The 17,065-nt window shown below is 34.9% G+C and overlaps 1 protein-coding gene across 1 annotated transcript in view; it reads right to left on the reverse strand.

Moving 5' to 3' along the window:
• The window catches only part of FAT4 (FAT atypical cadherin 4), a 175,005-nt gene that overhangs the window by 55,253 nt on the left and 102,687 nt on the right, over positions 1–17,065 (reverse strand). The gene's annotated exons all lie outside the window — the stretch shown is intronic.

Raw genomic sequence — 17,065 nt, forward strand, 5'->3', positions numbered from 1 at the left:
AGTTGGAGGAAAAGGCTCATCTGTGAGGGAACTTAGTTATTTGCCAGTTGATGTTTGTGGGGTATTTGGAGACAATAATCTTGTCAGAGATTTTGAATTTCTTTTTTTTTTTAATTATGTTATGTTAGTCACCATACAATACATCATTAGTTTTTTGTTGTTGTTGTTGTTCTTTATGCCACTGATCTTTTTTATTATGTTATGTTAATCATCACACTTTACATCATTAGTTTTTGATATAGTGATCCACGATTCATTGTTTTCATATAGCACCCAGTGCTCCGTGCAGTATGTGCCCTCCTTAATACTCATCACCGGGCTAACCCATTCCCCCACCCCCTCCCCTCTAGAATCCTCAGTTTGTTTCTCAGAGTCCATTGTCTCTCATGGTTCATAGAGATTTAGAATTTCTCACAAGAGTCATGTTAAAGCTAACTAAATATCTTCGGGGTATTATTGATGACCAATGTTTGGCCTAAATCTCTTATGTGTATTTAATTATATATAATTTGGTGAAATGGAAGTTAAATATCTGCATCATGTTAGTATCTCTTCCTCTGGTTACACTGAAAAAATGTAAGTAGAGGATATCTATGCTTTAATGTGAGCGAAAGAGGCTGTCATGGGAAGATGAGTGTGTATACTATGATGAATTGAGAGAGGGAATAACTAAATCAATGTCCTAGAAGCAAAGGATAGGAGGAGATGGAGGGCTCTTTCATATCTTCTACTGACATTGAACTCTACTCACTAAGTTTCAGTCTCCTTATCTGTAAAATGGGAATAATAAGCACAGAACCTACGCCAAAGAAGTATTGAGGGAAATGTAACATGCTTAGCAGAGTAACTGGCACATGGTTAAAATGCATTCTTTATTACTCCTTTTTCTTGTATTTGCTTTAGAAACAAGAAAAATTAAAAACTGACTTATAGAAGGTTCGTTTTTAAATCTCACAGATTTCAATATCATAATTCCCAGGATTTTTGTTCCCCAACAAAACTTCTGAGTCAGTTATATAATAATATTATTTAGGAAAATATTTGAGCCATCCTTTCCTCTTAATGATTCTTTTGTAGTATAACAATATGAGACACTTAGCTTTCAAAACTTTCATAGTTTTGTGGAGGACATGTTGCTTGAAAATTTAAAAATAAAAAATTTGATAACTTACAGTGAGAGTTTAAAGAAGACCTACATATTTCTGGTATACACATTGCTCTCTAATCAACAATATATACTTAAACTTGTTAAGAAATAACCCAGTAACTGCCAACCAAAGGTTTTGTCTTTGGTATTCTAAAGTGTCTGATGACACACATATGGAAAACCACATAAAATGATGACTAACTCATTTGGTCAGGAACATGTGATTTCTTCCTTTGTCTATAAACTACATAAATATTGTTGCTGATATGTTTTCTGAATTAGTAAGCAAAAAGAGAAAAAACATTGTTTATGCAGGAAAATGTTCAGCAAGTTTAATCTCACTGTCTTCATACCCGAGAAGGTCTAATTTTCCAGAAGATTTTAAAAGCACACCAGTAACAACAGATGGTCCTGGATTGAGAAGCAGCCACATAGATGGTTAAATTTGGTTAGATTCTGTGGGCTGTCCCACAACTAAAAGTCAAATCAACTGCCTTTAGATGCATTTTCAAAATCATTTTTTCAAATTTTAATTTCTCTAAATAGAAACAATACAGATCATATCAACATGGGGACTCTTCTCAAGCAAAGAATGATCCCCAGATTCCCCTACTCTCCCCTTAGTAGCCACCACAACTCACTTTATAAGTACTTAGGGTTCTCTTCCTATTTTCTTCATGAACTGATAGAGTGAACCACAATTTCTCCAGTGGTCTCCCTTTCTTGTTGCCCCAAAGGATGTGCATGCAGGTCTTATCTACTTTTTTCAGTTTTACAAGGAAACCTTACAAGCACATTGTTCTAATTTTCTAAGTCTTTTACTGAGATTTAACTAACCCTACATTTGAATTCTGCCTCCAATATATTTTACTTTTGTTCCTGGGAATGGGGCCTACCACCATACACCCAGATCCCGCCTCATTTTTTTCTACTGATAGTGTGAGCTCTGGAAGTCACTGCCTCTCAACGTTAAGCAGGAAGATGAAATCAAGAAAGAAATATGGAATCCCCTCTGATTTCAAATAAGTTTCATTTCTATATCACTCATCTCAGATGAAAGACACAAGTTCCCTAGTCATTGGCCCACACAAATCTTAGCCTGTCCTCTTACCTACTAATTGAATAATGAAGTCATGTTTTCATTGTTGCTTTTCTGTGTTTGCTTGTTTTTATACTCTACCTCTTAACTGTGTGAAGAAGTGGTCTAGGGTCTTTATGTTCCTGTTTCCTAACATCTTTCTGTTATATTCCTTGTGAAGTGCTACACAGTGCTTACTATTACTTTATCTTTAGTCCAGAACTTTCTGTTGACTCCAGGCTGGTACATGCAACTGACTACCTGTTGTCGCCTCTTGCAAGTTGCCAAAAAAGCCTCAACATTCCTATGTCAAAAAATAAAATATCGGGCGCCTGGGTGGCTCAGTTGGTTAGGCGACTGCCTTCGGCTCAGGTCATGATCCTGGAGTCCCGGGATCGAGTCCCGCATCGGGCTCCCTGCTCAGCAGGGAGTCTGCTTCTCCCTCTGACCCTCCTCCCTCTCATGCTCTCTGTCTCTCATTCTCTCTCTCTCAAATAAATAAATAAAATCTTTAAAAAAAAAAATAAAAAAAATAAAAAAATAAATAAAAAAAAAATAAAATATCAATTATTCTGTGTAAACTTAGCCCATATTTTTATCTATAAATGGAAATATAAATGAATATATACACATACTTGTATATACATATTGTTGAACACTTACTTGAAATCAGATATATATGGTATATATACATATATGGATCTTTTGTATGTATTACTCATTTAATATACAGATTCCATGATGTAGGTATTGTTTAATTTTTTTGATGAAAAATTAGACTCAAAGAATTTAAGCAATTTATTTACATTCAGCCATAGTGGAAAGAGCAAGCCAATTTTGAACTCTTAAAAAAATCTTTTTTTAGTTCATTGGGCTCAGATAAACTATGCCATTCTTATTACAGATGTTTCACTCTATATTATCATTACTATCAATGCACTTCTGCCATATCCTCTATTAAGTTATAAGCTAATTGAGAGCAGGATAATTTTATTTAATTCATCTTTATATAAACCCATAATGCATACCATTAGGCCGTGTCCTCGTTCTGTAGTCTTTTCCTTTGATTCTTTATATGAAATCTGGTCTAGTGACTGGCTGAAAGTTCAAAGAGCTGAATACTTCTAGAAATATACATCTGGGAATACAGGCCTTAGCCTAAGCCTGGGGTCAGAGAACAAGACTGCAGACAAAGGTCAAAGTTTTGGAGATAGTCTACTACTTATAAACAGAGGGTCCCAATTAATCCTGAGTCCCAGGAGAAGAATCAGAATACGAGGGGCCAATGTTTAGTTTGAATAGATCTGATAATGATGAATTATATAGGCAGTGGCGTAATAGGGCAAGATTTTTCAATTTCATCTGGGATTGATTTATGAAAAACAGATGCAATCAGAAAGAAGAGGCAGGATGTAATGACACAGACTCCTAGTGGCTGATGGGGGGCCAATGAAAAGGGTTGAAGATACAAATGAAATAAAAAGTTAAGGTCTCAGAAATTTGTAACCGTGGAGGCTAGGAGGTGCAGTGGACATTTCAAATATAATTATGAGTCGGAAGATAAAAAGAACTTCAAATTTCATTTTGTAAAATTTTATGTATTGTATATATACACATTCATGTGTATACATATGTATATATGTATATACATATACATATAAATGTAAAATAAGCATGAATAAATTGATAGAAACCTGGAGTTTTTATTTTTTTTATTTTTTTAAAAGATTTTATTTATTTATTTGAGAGAGAGAGAATGAGAGAGCACATGAGAGGGGGGAGGGTCAGAGGGAGAAGCAGGCTCCCCGCCGAGCAGGGAGCCCGATGCGGGACTCCATCCTGGGACTCCAGGATCATGACCTGAGCTGAAGGCAGTCGCTTAACCAACTGAGCCACCCAGGCGCCCAACCTGGAATTTTTAAAGCAAATAGCAAACAATGCACATGATTCTGAAAAGCATTCTTAAAAGTGTGTGAAAATAAATTATGTACACGGAGAAAGAATATTCACAGCTTAATCTTCTGAAAATCCATGCTACTGTGGGTAGTTCCATGCTTTGTCTGAGTCATACTCTATATTTTTGAATTTGGGAAATTATTAAGTAAGTTAAATAAGATTCAGCCTTTTAACACTGGTGGCTTAATAAGCTCAAATATATCAAGATAAAGTTCAAGGTAATTTATAATAAGATGTTAAAAAGAAAAAAGTTTCAGACAACTGCTCTATCAGAAAATACATCTTTAGTAAGTGTAATAAATGAATCTAAATGAGTAATTAAAGTTCAAACTGCAGGGAGATTACATTTTTTATGTTAGCCCTTATAAATTAAACATACTTTCGTGAAATATGAAAAACTGTTCCGCAGAAATAAAAATTTTTGCTTAACTGAAATCTGTTGCTTTGCAACAAAGCCGATTTCATTCTTGACATCAAACATTTGGTGAATGGGTCCTCTGACTGGGTGTGTGTTTGTTGTAGTAAAGTATTAGCTTCTTTTTTTCTTTCCCAGGAAGTAAACACGGTTTTCTCACAGTTCGTAAGCCATCCACTGAAAATGCACTGAATTTCAGCCATTCTATAACAACATTGGAACTTTTGTGGTGAGATTTAAATTTGAATTCAGCAAATGTATAAAGCAAATAAGTATGGAACATTTAAATATGACCGGAAGTTTAGTATTTTAGAAATTACATTTTATAATGTAATTTATTTCTGCTAATTAGTTCTACAAATATATTTATATCAATTAGGTATATATATGCTTAGATAACACCTGATTTTTAAATTATCTCTGCAGGAATCCTTATCAAAAACACTATATTTCGGGGTGCCTGGGTGGCTCAGTCAGTTAAGCGTCTGCCTTCAGCTCTGGTTATGATCCCAGGGTCCTGGGATCGAGCCCCGCATTGGGTTCCCTGCTCCACAGGGAGCCTGCTTCTCCCTCTGCCTACCTTTCTGCCTACTTGTGCTCTCTCGCTCTGTCAAATAAATAAATAAAATCTTTAAAAACAAAACAAAACAAACAAACAAAACACTATATTTCCTTGATAAATTCTTATACTAAATAGAGGTGATAAGTAAAATTAAAGCAACTATATAATAATGTTATGAAAATGACATGGAAAAGTTGTACAACCATGTGAATGTACTTAATGCTGTTGAACTGTACACTTAAAAATAATTAAAATGGTAATTATGTTTTATATATATATTTTACCACAATTTAAAAATTTTATAAAGTCATACGTAATGTTAATAAAATATTTTATCCTGCACAAAAAGTAGGTCTTGAGGAATTACTTTTTAGAGGATATTAAAAAAAAATCCTCAACCCCTGTTAAAACTCTGAAACACCAAAGGCTGCCTTCAAATGCTAAACACAACCTTCCTCCTGCCTACTTAGTGAAAATATTGAATTACATATTTATGAAATAATTATAAAAAATAGGCTACAAAATGATTATGTTTTAACAGGATAAAATTAAAGGACTTTTGAAAAGAAAAAAAAACTAACAATGAGATCAACTTAGTTTTTATGATACTTAATGTTTATCTTTTAAGTAACATACACATTTTCCTTTCCATTGCAAATAGTTTATTTCCATTCCAACGTTGGGTCCTTTGTCTACTTATATCTATGGCTTATATGAGTAAATAAAGTGTAGATTGAAATTATTTTATTAAATTTTAATTCTATGCAACATAATGACAATTCTAACTCTTATTTAACAGAATTTTGGAGGTTAAATGATGTTTTGGTATTTGTATCTTATGAATAGATAAATGAAATTCTACATAGGAAATATTTTTCCTACTAAAGAGTAGTTGATTTAAAGAAAAGTATATAAATAAATAATTTATAATAATACTTATGTCACTAACAGATATGGTACAAAGCCTTACTAGAAATAAGTGGAAGTAAAATAATCATCAGTTATCAACCTTGGAAACAAAATTCTCATCCAGGACAAATATTTTGTTAAAGTAACCTTATTTGGCCCAAGATGGAGTCATTCATGCTAAGCCTCCCATCAGCAAACCAGAACTTAAAACTAAGTTTCTGTGTTTGGGGTTTCTCCCAGAAACAGAGGGCTAGGTCAACCAACCAGCCCTTGCCTCTTCAGCACAAATTACCTCAACTGACTCCAAATCTCCTCATGTGCCATATAGGGAAAGTAACCTCGCTTTAATCAGTCAGCAAATGCCTAGTATAATGTCCTTGTTTCTGCTCACCTCGTCTATATGAATCTCTTGCCTTGTACAGCTCTGCGAAGGTTCCTTCTATTAGATTGGATACTGCTTGATTTCATGAATTGCTGAATTAAAGCTTACTAGATCAGTAAATTGTTTGTGGAAAGACTTTCCTTCAACAACTCAGATGGAAATAACCAAAACTGCCTTAGACTCAAATATGAAAGCAAGTTAAATGCAATTAATTTTTAGTAATTGAAGATAATCCTGGTTCTATCTGATTTATGGAATCACTGGTGCCTTATGGAAAGTTTTCAAGCAATTTTCATTATTAAAAATGTTCATCATAACAGACAAGGCAAGCTCTTCTCCAACATTTTCCCACAAATAATGCTGACAAAATGCCATCTTTCTGGAACATTTAAAAAAACAACTATCTTCAGATGTAATATGTCATATTCCACATTTCTGAGCTCTCTTTTGATTATAGAGCCATTTGTAATGCAGTGACTGTCTCAACCAATGTGACAGATAGCATTAATTCAAATGTCATCATATCTTCACCAAGAAAATAAAACATGGTGATTAGCCCTTTTAGCTTTCAGAATCAACTTTTGCAAAAGCATCATGTTTCCCCTCCATTAAAAAGTAATTTTCTACCCCTGCATAAGAATGAAGTTTAGTCCTTCTTTCAGTCAGATGATAAATGCCCTTAATTAGAAATGCTAATAACTGAACTTTTCCCCTCAGACCTACTAGTTATGCTGACACATAGATGCTTCATAACTAAACTTTTTGGCCAAATCTATATCCAGAATATCTCTATATCCCTTTTTATATATTAGACTAAGAACAGATAAAGAATAATGTATTTAATTTGTGCACTGATTAATTTCCCACCCCCAAATTAAATGCAAACGTGAGCACACAGCCCAACTGAATCATCGTATGTATATGTACATGTGTATCATACATACTGTATATTCTTAGTAAAATATCTAACATTTGTTTTGCACTTTATAAAACTTTAGATACACATTTCCTGATTTGAAGAGAATATCAATCCTTTGATTTCAAATTTATGAATATTCTTATTTTGCAAGCTGTTTTAATGGCTGAAAACCACAAGTTGTTTTTTTTATAAACCAATGTTTTTTTAATATAAAAATAACATTTAATCCAGAGAGAAGAAATTCTTATGAACATGGTCTATACAAAACATATCACAAGTAGATAAGTTAATATGTGGGAAGCAGTGAGTAATGGTCAAGAAATGTTCTCCTTGCCCAGGTTTACCAGTTTTGAATCCTGTTTTCACTGAAAAACAGCTGCATGCTTAAGCCAAGTTGCTTACCTTCTCTGATACTCAGGGTTTTTGTTTTTCTTTTAATGCATAAAATTGGAATAAAAGTATCTAATTTACAGGGCTGTGATGAAATTAAATGAGACGATATAGTGTAAAATTCTGGCACATACAAGCACTCAGTATGCCTAGAATGGAGAGCATCTGAAGTTTATGACTCCATGTTGTCTCTACCCCAGTGTCTTTCATGAGAACTAAACTTCTATATCTATCTACCTGGCATCTCCACTGTTTATCTCAGATCTAAAATATACTATATTCAAAAAATAGTTCTTGATAATTTATCCTAAAATTCTCTCTCTCCATCTCCAAATTTCCAAGGCAAATATTCTAAGACTCCTGTTTGACTCATCTCTTTTCCTTAACTTCCCACACCTCCAATCTCATTATCAAGTCCCACTGGCTCAATCTTTAAAATGGCTAAGAAATTTCGTTCCTTCACCCCACCTCCACACTGTCACCTAATTTCAAACTCTATCTCAGGGATTGCCGTCATGGTCTTTTAAACACCATCTCTACTTCTGCTCTTGTTCTTCATCACTACCACAAAGCCAGATCTCTTCTCCACAAAACCAGATCTTTCCAAAGCCCCCTGTCACTCCCTGTCCCAAACCCTAACAAGGCTTCACCTTTCTCTTTGAACAAAATTAAAGTTCTTTACCCCGCCCTAAAATGTTTATGTGATCTAGCTTCTGCCTACCTCATCCTCCAAGACAGAATTTCTCTTTTTCACTGTAGTCCAGCCCTTCAGGACCTTCTGCTGTTCTTTGGGTGTGGTTAACTTGATCCCTGACTCAGGGCTGTTTTCATCTGCAAACAACATTATTTACCTAGATCCTCACATTTCACTTTCCGGACTATACGATCAAAAACTATACCTCCAGTTCCTCACTCTCTTGCCACTTAACCTGCTCTATTTAACTTCATAGCATCTCATATCACTCCTGGTCTATGTATTATATTTTGGTTTTTGTCTATCTTTGAGAACAGAAATTTTCACTTTTCACCATTTACCAGTACGTAGAAGAGCTGAAAGAGACTGCTCCACAAATATTTTCTGACAAAACAATATCAAGATATTTGTCACACATTAATGTAGCCCATAAAAGCATAAGTGTCTCATTGACTGTACTCAGAATTCACTTATAAGGTCTATTAAATCAGCCTCATGGTTTGATTTTAATAAATGCAAAATGACAACTGGCAGGGATAATTGGTAATATTATCATCTTCTACCTGGAAAGCCTAATGAATTTTTTTATATATTCTCCTACTTAGCAATTTAATTTGAACAATGGCTAAATTTAAGCCTATTTTCAAAAGATCAATATTGAAATTACTGATTCTAATTAATTTGACTTCACTTAAACATATTTTGAAACATTAATTTATTTGGGAAAAAATAACAGTTAAACTTTTTATGCATTAGGAGGATACAATGAACAGCATATAAGAAGAGAAGCTTTCTTAAAATCATGTTTCTGGAAATCTATGTTATGCAGAGAGTCAGCAGATCCTGCTTCATAAATACAGTAGACGTGAGAAAGAACTCAGTTGAAAGGCAGAAATCCTTGATATTGTTCTTGACTCTGTCACTCTTGGTCTTCAAGCTCTGGCAAACTGCCTATTTTTCCAGGCCTCACTTTTCTTATCTCAAATATAAAGAAAATGGACTGGCTCATCTCCAAGAAGGCTTCTGGCTATAAAACTACCATTTTAAGTCAGGTTTCTCTAATTTGGAAGTTTTTCATAGACAGTTCTCTTTCAAAATCCTTCCAATTTATACACTGAATTATAACTAACATTCCCCTATTGTCATATCACCTTGTTTTACTGCTTTCTCACATATTAATGCAGTTCCTTGAAAGAGTAGTGCAGATATTAATGATTCACAGATTCTAAATTTACTGGTGAGGGCAGAAGATCATCTTGAATTTAAAAAACATATATCAAAAAGATCTGGAAAAATTACTTGTATAGATGTCTATCTATTGGGATGGTATATCTAAACACCAAAATTTCTACAACGAAACTCAAAACAAGTGAATCTTTTCATATTACATGTATGTGAAGAGTCATAGGCCCTTATTATTAAGCCACATGAAGCTAAATACCATATGTATGATATAGTTTTTGTAGCTAAAAAGGTGCTTTGCGTATTTGAGAGATATGGAAGGCTCACACTTTTTTGTTTTGCGAAGCCCACATACAAAAGAATTGCCAAATGGTAACACTTCAAAAGCTCATGGTTTCTTCTTATGCAGATTTTGAATTAGTGAATCAAATTAAGAAAAGGTAGGTGGCATAGCACAGAGTAGGACAAGTCCTACCTAGAAACATCTAACAGATAACAGAATTGAATAAGATCCAGAAGGTTCAGGGGAAAGTCATGAGAACATAGCTTAAACACTATTTTAAGTATTTGAAACTGAAATTAAAGCCATAAAATGCTTCAGTGGGTCCTTACATATGACTGCAATTTATCACATCACACTAAACACTCCAGAGCCTTAAACACTTGTGCTGTTTTTCAAAGAAGAGGTCAATTTGAATGACCACAACCAACATAGCAAAAACTTCTGGAATTTCAGCCATGAGTTTAAAAAGATTGGCACTTTTCCTTTTTGGTAGGTCCTTTGAAAAAATCTGCAAGTGATAAATATACAATAAACTAAAAGTATAGTAAATAAACACGAAATAACACGTATATTAAAATAACAGGGCGGTGATTAATTGGTTACTAATTATCATCATTTTTCACCCATTAAATCAGTTTTTCATTCAACAGATTTAATTAAGCACCTGTTATGTCACAGGTTCTGTTCTGGGTGGTTCTGGCAATTCATTTCTTGATAAGACTTAGGAAATTTCCATTCTACTGGAAGAAGGATAGCTATTGATGGGGTAAACAAAATGCACATACTCATGTATTATTTATAAGCATACAGTTTCAGATAATAATGTTAAGACGAAATCACAACAAGGTAGGGTGCCTGGGTGATTCATATGGTTAAGCGTCTGCCTTCGGCTCAGGTCATGATCCCAGGGTCCTGGGATCGAGTCCCGCATCAGGCTCCCTGTTCAGCTGAGAGCCTGCTTCTCCCTCTCCTTTTGCCTGCCGCTCTGCCTACTTGTGCTCTCTCTCTCTCTGTCAAATAAATAAATAAAATCTTAAAAAAAAATCACAACAAGGTAAAGTGATAGAGAGTGACACTGGAGAGAGGGGATTACATTAGATTGGTAGTCAGATAAATTGTTTCTGAGAAGTTGACATCTCACCTAGATATAACAACAAAATGAGCAAGACATGATGTGTCTGACCGTAAAAAAAAAAAAAAAAAAAAAAGCCAGCTATAGAGTAGAACACTCCAGATAAAGAGACACATAGGCACAGGGGAAAAGGCAGCTCAAGGTTGGCATTTTTAAATTAAAAGAGGGCAGATTAACTGGCATTAGCAATTTGCAATAAAAGTTTGACAAGTACTCTCCAGAAGCAAGCCACCGGACTGGCAGCATTTGTGAATTTTGTTGTGGCAAATACTTCCACACTGGCTGATTTCAACCCATCAACCTGATGACACTGAATGCAGAGCTGGGAGGTGACCATGCCTGAGCCTGCCCAGGGCTCGAGGGAAGGTGCCTGATGAAGGCGGCAGTGGGGGGAGAGAGAGGAGGTCAGACAGGTGGACAGAGGCCAGGTCATTTAATGCCATGTGTCAATGGTGAGAAATTCAGGCTTTATTCTTAGAAACCACTGAAGGGTTTTCAAGCAAGCGATGGGGCATGATGATCTGATTTATAGTTTCAAAGTTCATGAGCTGCTTGTTGGAGAATGTACTTTGGGGAGAAAAGTTAGGCAGTTAGAGAGCTATTATATTAGCCCTGGCTTAGACCAAAGTGGTGGTAGTAGAAATGAAGAAAAGTGGATAAATTTAGGACATTTTGGATTTTTTTTTTAAGGCAGAGTCTACTTGTCAAGGGACTTGTTCAATGTGGGGTACAGAGAAAGAGGAACAAAGAATAATAACAACAATTGGGAACTTGTGGACACAGAGCAATTTATGGAGGGTAGGGAGTAGTTAGAGTCAAAAGGTTTTGTTTGGCCTTACTGAGCTTCAGATGTTCAGCAAACATGCTGACTAATATTAAAAGCTAAACTAAGTCATTCTCTTATTTATTTCTGCCAATAAGCTTTACGTGTAGAAATTAGTATATTCATTTTATCAATATGAACATGAAGGTAAACTTATGCCAGGTTATGTAGCTAGGAAATGGCAGAGGTGAGATTTGAGCCTCAGTTTAACTACAGAGCTATGTATTTACCTCAGGATATACTTCCATTTTGCAAATTAATTCTCTGATTTAATGTTTTAAGTGTATTGTTCTAGGTTCCCTGATAATTCTGTGCAACTTACTATATTAAAATCATATTATTTGGAGCGCCTGGGTGGCTCAGTCGTTAAGCGTCTGCCTTCAGCTCAGGTCATGATCCCGGGGTCCTGGGATCAAGCCCCACATCGGGCTCCCTGCTCGGCGGGAAGCCTGCTTCTCCCTCTCCCGTTCCCCCTGCTTGTGTTCCCTCTCTCGCTGTGTCTCTCTCTGTCAAATAAATAAAATCTTTAAAAAAAAAAAAATCATATTATTTTATTTATTGCACATATAAGACAATGATAAGGAAAACTCTTCTAAGGAAGGCTACTTGAGAATAGAATGCCAAACCATGTGAAGGGCACTAACTGCTTTAAAGTCAGCTGCCCTCTTAGAAGGAACCACATAGTGATGAGTTCTCTGCAGGACCTTCATTACTGTGCCAAGTTGAAATTTTAGCTTCAAAAACTTTGTACTTGAGAGGTGCCTGGGTGGCTCAGTCGGTTAAGTGTCTGCCTTCAGCTCAGGTCATGATCCTAGGGTCCTGGGATCGAGTCCTGCATCGGGCTCCTTGCTCAGGAGAGAGTCAGCTTCTCCCTCTGCTTCAGCCTCTCCCCTCTGCTCATACTCTCTCTCTCTCTCAAACAAATAAATAAAATCTTTAAAATTAAAAAAAATTTTACTTGATACAGTACATATTTCTGGGGAAAAAAGTAACAGTAGGGAATACAGAATGAAGGGGGACATTTAATTTTTAATTATAGTTAAATAAAATATTATTTTTAACTGAGTTATAGTCTCAACTCATTAAACTACCATTTAAAATTTAATCCTATAGGAAAAAAACGAGGTAGAATGAGTATACTGTGTTCCGGTTTTGTTGTTTAGCAGTGTAACCTTCAGCCCCACATACGTGTGATAGTGTGGTTGTAACCCATTTTAAGCGGTAGACAGGAGTAGTTAGAGAATTTCCAGATGTGCTACTTGATATCTGTGCTGTCAGTAAATAAAAATATGAGAGTGGAATGCTAATATTTTCTCCAAAAAAAATATTCAAAGATTTAAAGTTTTGCTAATAAAAATAAATACATAAAAATGAATAAATAAACCCTGCTGATTCAATTATTGCCATATTGCCAAAGTTGACTCATTTTTGGATTGCCATCAGGTAAGACTTTTTAAAAAGCAAAGGAAAAGTGATTTGTGACCTAGAATAAAACTGTCAATTTTTTTTTCTTACTTAGACTACTTTGATATTTTCCTGGTTCTTAAAATGCTGCAAATTTGAGAATACCATGACATGTGGGATCTAAAAGCTGCCATATTTTTCTTAATTTTCTCATGTCGCCTACCAATTTGACTTTTAAATCTAAGCATTTAATCTGTATTTTAAATCCTGTGTCAGAAACTTCATTGTTGGAATACAGGATTAAATGGTAGATTCTGAAACCTGATATCTCAAACTCACATAAAAGTGGTTTATTTGTGATACCCAAAGTATGAGAATGAATTGAACATAAAATCATAGTCACATATGAGTTTTAATGACTTTAAAATAATTTAGTCCTTTCCTATACAATTTCTGATTGTTTTCTATGTGATCTATATTAGGTGATCTTCAGACACCTAACTGAATACTTCTCCATTAGCTTCAGACACATCAGTCCATTTCAGGGCAACTCAAAAAAATTAAAAAAAAAAAAAAGAGCTCTCATAAAAATCTGTGCTTTGGGACAAAGTTCAGTCAATTCTCTAATTTCCAGGGCCACCAAAATGCTGAATCTCATTTATGCCTCCCATCATGTTCCCTAACACCATACTTAAGGCTCTGAATGACAAACTTCCAAATTCCTTAATTTTACCGATAATATGAATTTCCATAACTCATAACTCTGTTATCTCAATATTGGGCAGAATCAACACACACCTAGTCTTCACATTTCTCATTTAATGGCAATAATCCTTCATAGAAATTAGAGTTATTATTCTATTATTTGTCCTTACATTAAGAATCCTAGGTCCCTAATTTTCCTCAGGCTCAAGGCTCGTGGCACCAGGAACCCACACAGTCTGGCTCCCTGGAACCAGCTTGGTTCCTCACAGTCTGCACATTTAGAGCAATGTTCTATTGAATCTCCTCCTCATGAAAGCTCCTCCTAACAGGCTCACTCACCTATGTCTATTAGAAGAAAACACTTTTAGCTCTATCAATACAAGTTTTCTTTTTCTTTTTTTTCTTTTTCCTAATGAAATGTCCCTTTTATATTGTCATTTTGATGGAGAAACAGTACCACAAGTCCTGGTTAAGTTTGTTGGTCAGTCCACAAAATAAGGAGTTAACTATGATTTGGCTGAACTACAGTTTTAAAAATCTGTGGTCTTCTTGTATGGTGAAATACTTACTACATAACATATTCTTTGGAAGTTTGAAAATAAATCTCTGCTACAAATAAAAACCTTTTAAAGTAGTAAAGTATAAAATGAAACAATGTGAACTGCAATTTCTAAAAAATATTTTTTAAACCAATGCATCTATACATCTTCTAGTAAGAATACTTATGTAGTAAGGGACAGGACAAATATTTCTAAGAACTTTAAAGTATTCAAAATGCATGAATTGCATTTTGAATACTTTATTAAAATCATCATTTACACACTGTGATAGGCATATTTAGTAATTTAACATATGTTGTATCAGTCAAACCTTATAATAAACTACTTTATAGTTAATTGTCCCCATATTACTGAAGAAGACACTAAGATTGAGAGAGATGATATACCTTGCCTGAATTACAAAGAAAATTATGACAGAACCAGAATTCAAATAGATTTAAACTCAAATTAAAAGTTTTTTATCATTATATCATATAGATTATTAGTGGGTTTGTTTTGCAAATAAAATAATTTTGGAAATCAATATTACTTTTTCAAATTTTACTTTACCTACACACTAAAAACACTGTATACTCTGAACTTGAAAGTCAGCTATGCTGACTGAGGTCTGAATCATACTCTGCCACATAGCTGCGTAATCCTGAGCAAATTATTTTTCTTTTTAAGATTTTATTTATTTATTTGTCAGAGAGAAGACGCAGAGGGAGAGGCAGGCTCCCGCTGAGCAAGGAGCCCAGTGTGGGGCTCAATCCCAGGACCCCGGGATCATGACCTGAGCCGAAGGCAGACAATTAACCGACTGAGCCACCCAGGCATCCCCTGAACAAATTAGTTAACCACTCTGAGTTTGAGTTTACTCTAAGTCAAGTCAAAAGAACAGGTTAAGTCTTCAAGATGATGAAGAAAGTGATGTGTAGAAACTGGTTAATGTCTGTAAAACCTGGTATACTGCATGACACAGATGGCCATATATCAAAAACAAAAACAAAAAAACAACATTCCTTTCTTCTTCACAATATCTTCCACCCCTTGACTGCATAGACACACAAAAATAATTTAAATTCTCAGAATTATGTGGTCGAAAACAGGCACTCTTGTCTACATGGTTACATTCCTTCTCTGCCATGCCTTTTGACTTAGAATGTTCCAAAGTACAAATACTCTGATGGAGAACTTGTGGGCTGTGCCTGCCCATCCCAAGTCACCCTGCACTGCACCCCTAACTCTCACAGTCACATCCTGCTTCTCACCTGGGGATGACCTTCACGTGACTGCTGACTTAGCCAACTAGATTTCTGGTCCTGGTTTCTCCTCCCCCACTTCACCTCCACAAAAGCTATGTTTTCATGCATGCCTAGAATTGACCACATATTTTCAGTAGTAACTGGAGAGAGAAGCTAAAACTGGGATGTTTTAGTAATAAAACCTTGGTTCTAAATATCTGACTACTAGTTTCTACTCAGTTTTATCCTCTCTTCTTTCTAGGCGACTCTTGAAATACTGGATTGATATGAGCAATGTGGTAGTGGCTGCATTTTTTTTACATGGGGATGCTTACCCTTTGTGCCTACTAACCATGAAGCAAAATACTGACTACACACATAATAAAACATGCTTCAGATCAACTTGGTTTAAGCTTTATGTGGTTACCACACCATATTCTGTTCATCAGTCCTCGGAATTTTATAGTTTACATAAAATGTAACATGGTCATCCACACATATTAAAAAAAAAAAAATACAGAGAATAGTGCTTTCTCTGTAGGTCTCAGATAATTACATTCCCAAAAGCAAATAGCAAATAATACATAAGAGCCTCCTCAATAATCAGCGACACTATCATTTGAATACTGAACATAAATCTATCATTACTTGTAATCTCAAAATCTCCTGCTCTTTCATAAGTGGTGACATGAAACAATATATTGTATACTCCAGAATTGGTCATATATAACAAAAATATTAATAAATTATGTTCATCAAAAACATTTCAACAACAGTAAAAACAGCTCATTCGTAAACTCACAATTGTTCTTCTGTATCGGTATCCACACATCTACTTACCTATATAAATATATATCATATTCATGAATATAAATATATATAAACACACATACACAATTGTATATAATTTTAGGCATTTAAGGTTCCAACAAAGTGTCTTGGCTTAAAACAATTTCAACACATTTTTAAAAACTATGTCAACATTATCAAATTCTTTAATACTTAAATAATAAGTTGTGACTATGTTTTTTAAAGATTTATGTATTTATTTGAGGGGGAGGGCAGAAAGAGAGGGAGAGAGAAACCCAAGCAGACTCCATGATGAGCATGGAGCCTGACATCAGGCTTGATCTCATGACCCTGAAACCAAGAGTTGGACATTTAACCGACTATGCCATTCAAGTACCCCAAGTTGTGACTATTATTATAAATGAATGTTACATAGGACAATGTTTCATAATTCATTACCACTCCTGGAAATCAATGATTAATTCATTCATTCAATCATTTACTCAACAAAT

Source organism: Neomonachus schauinslandi, chromosome 2 (assembly GCF_002201575.2).
Source record: "Neomonachus schauinslandi chromosome 2, ASM220157v2, whole genome shotgun sequence".
Lineage (NCBI taxonomy): Eukaryota > Metazoa > Chordata > Mammalia > Carnivora > Phocidae > Neomonachus > Neomonachus schauinslandi.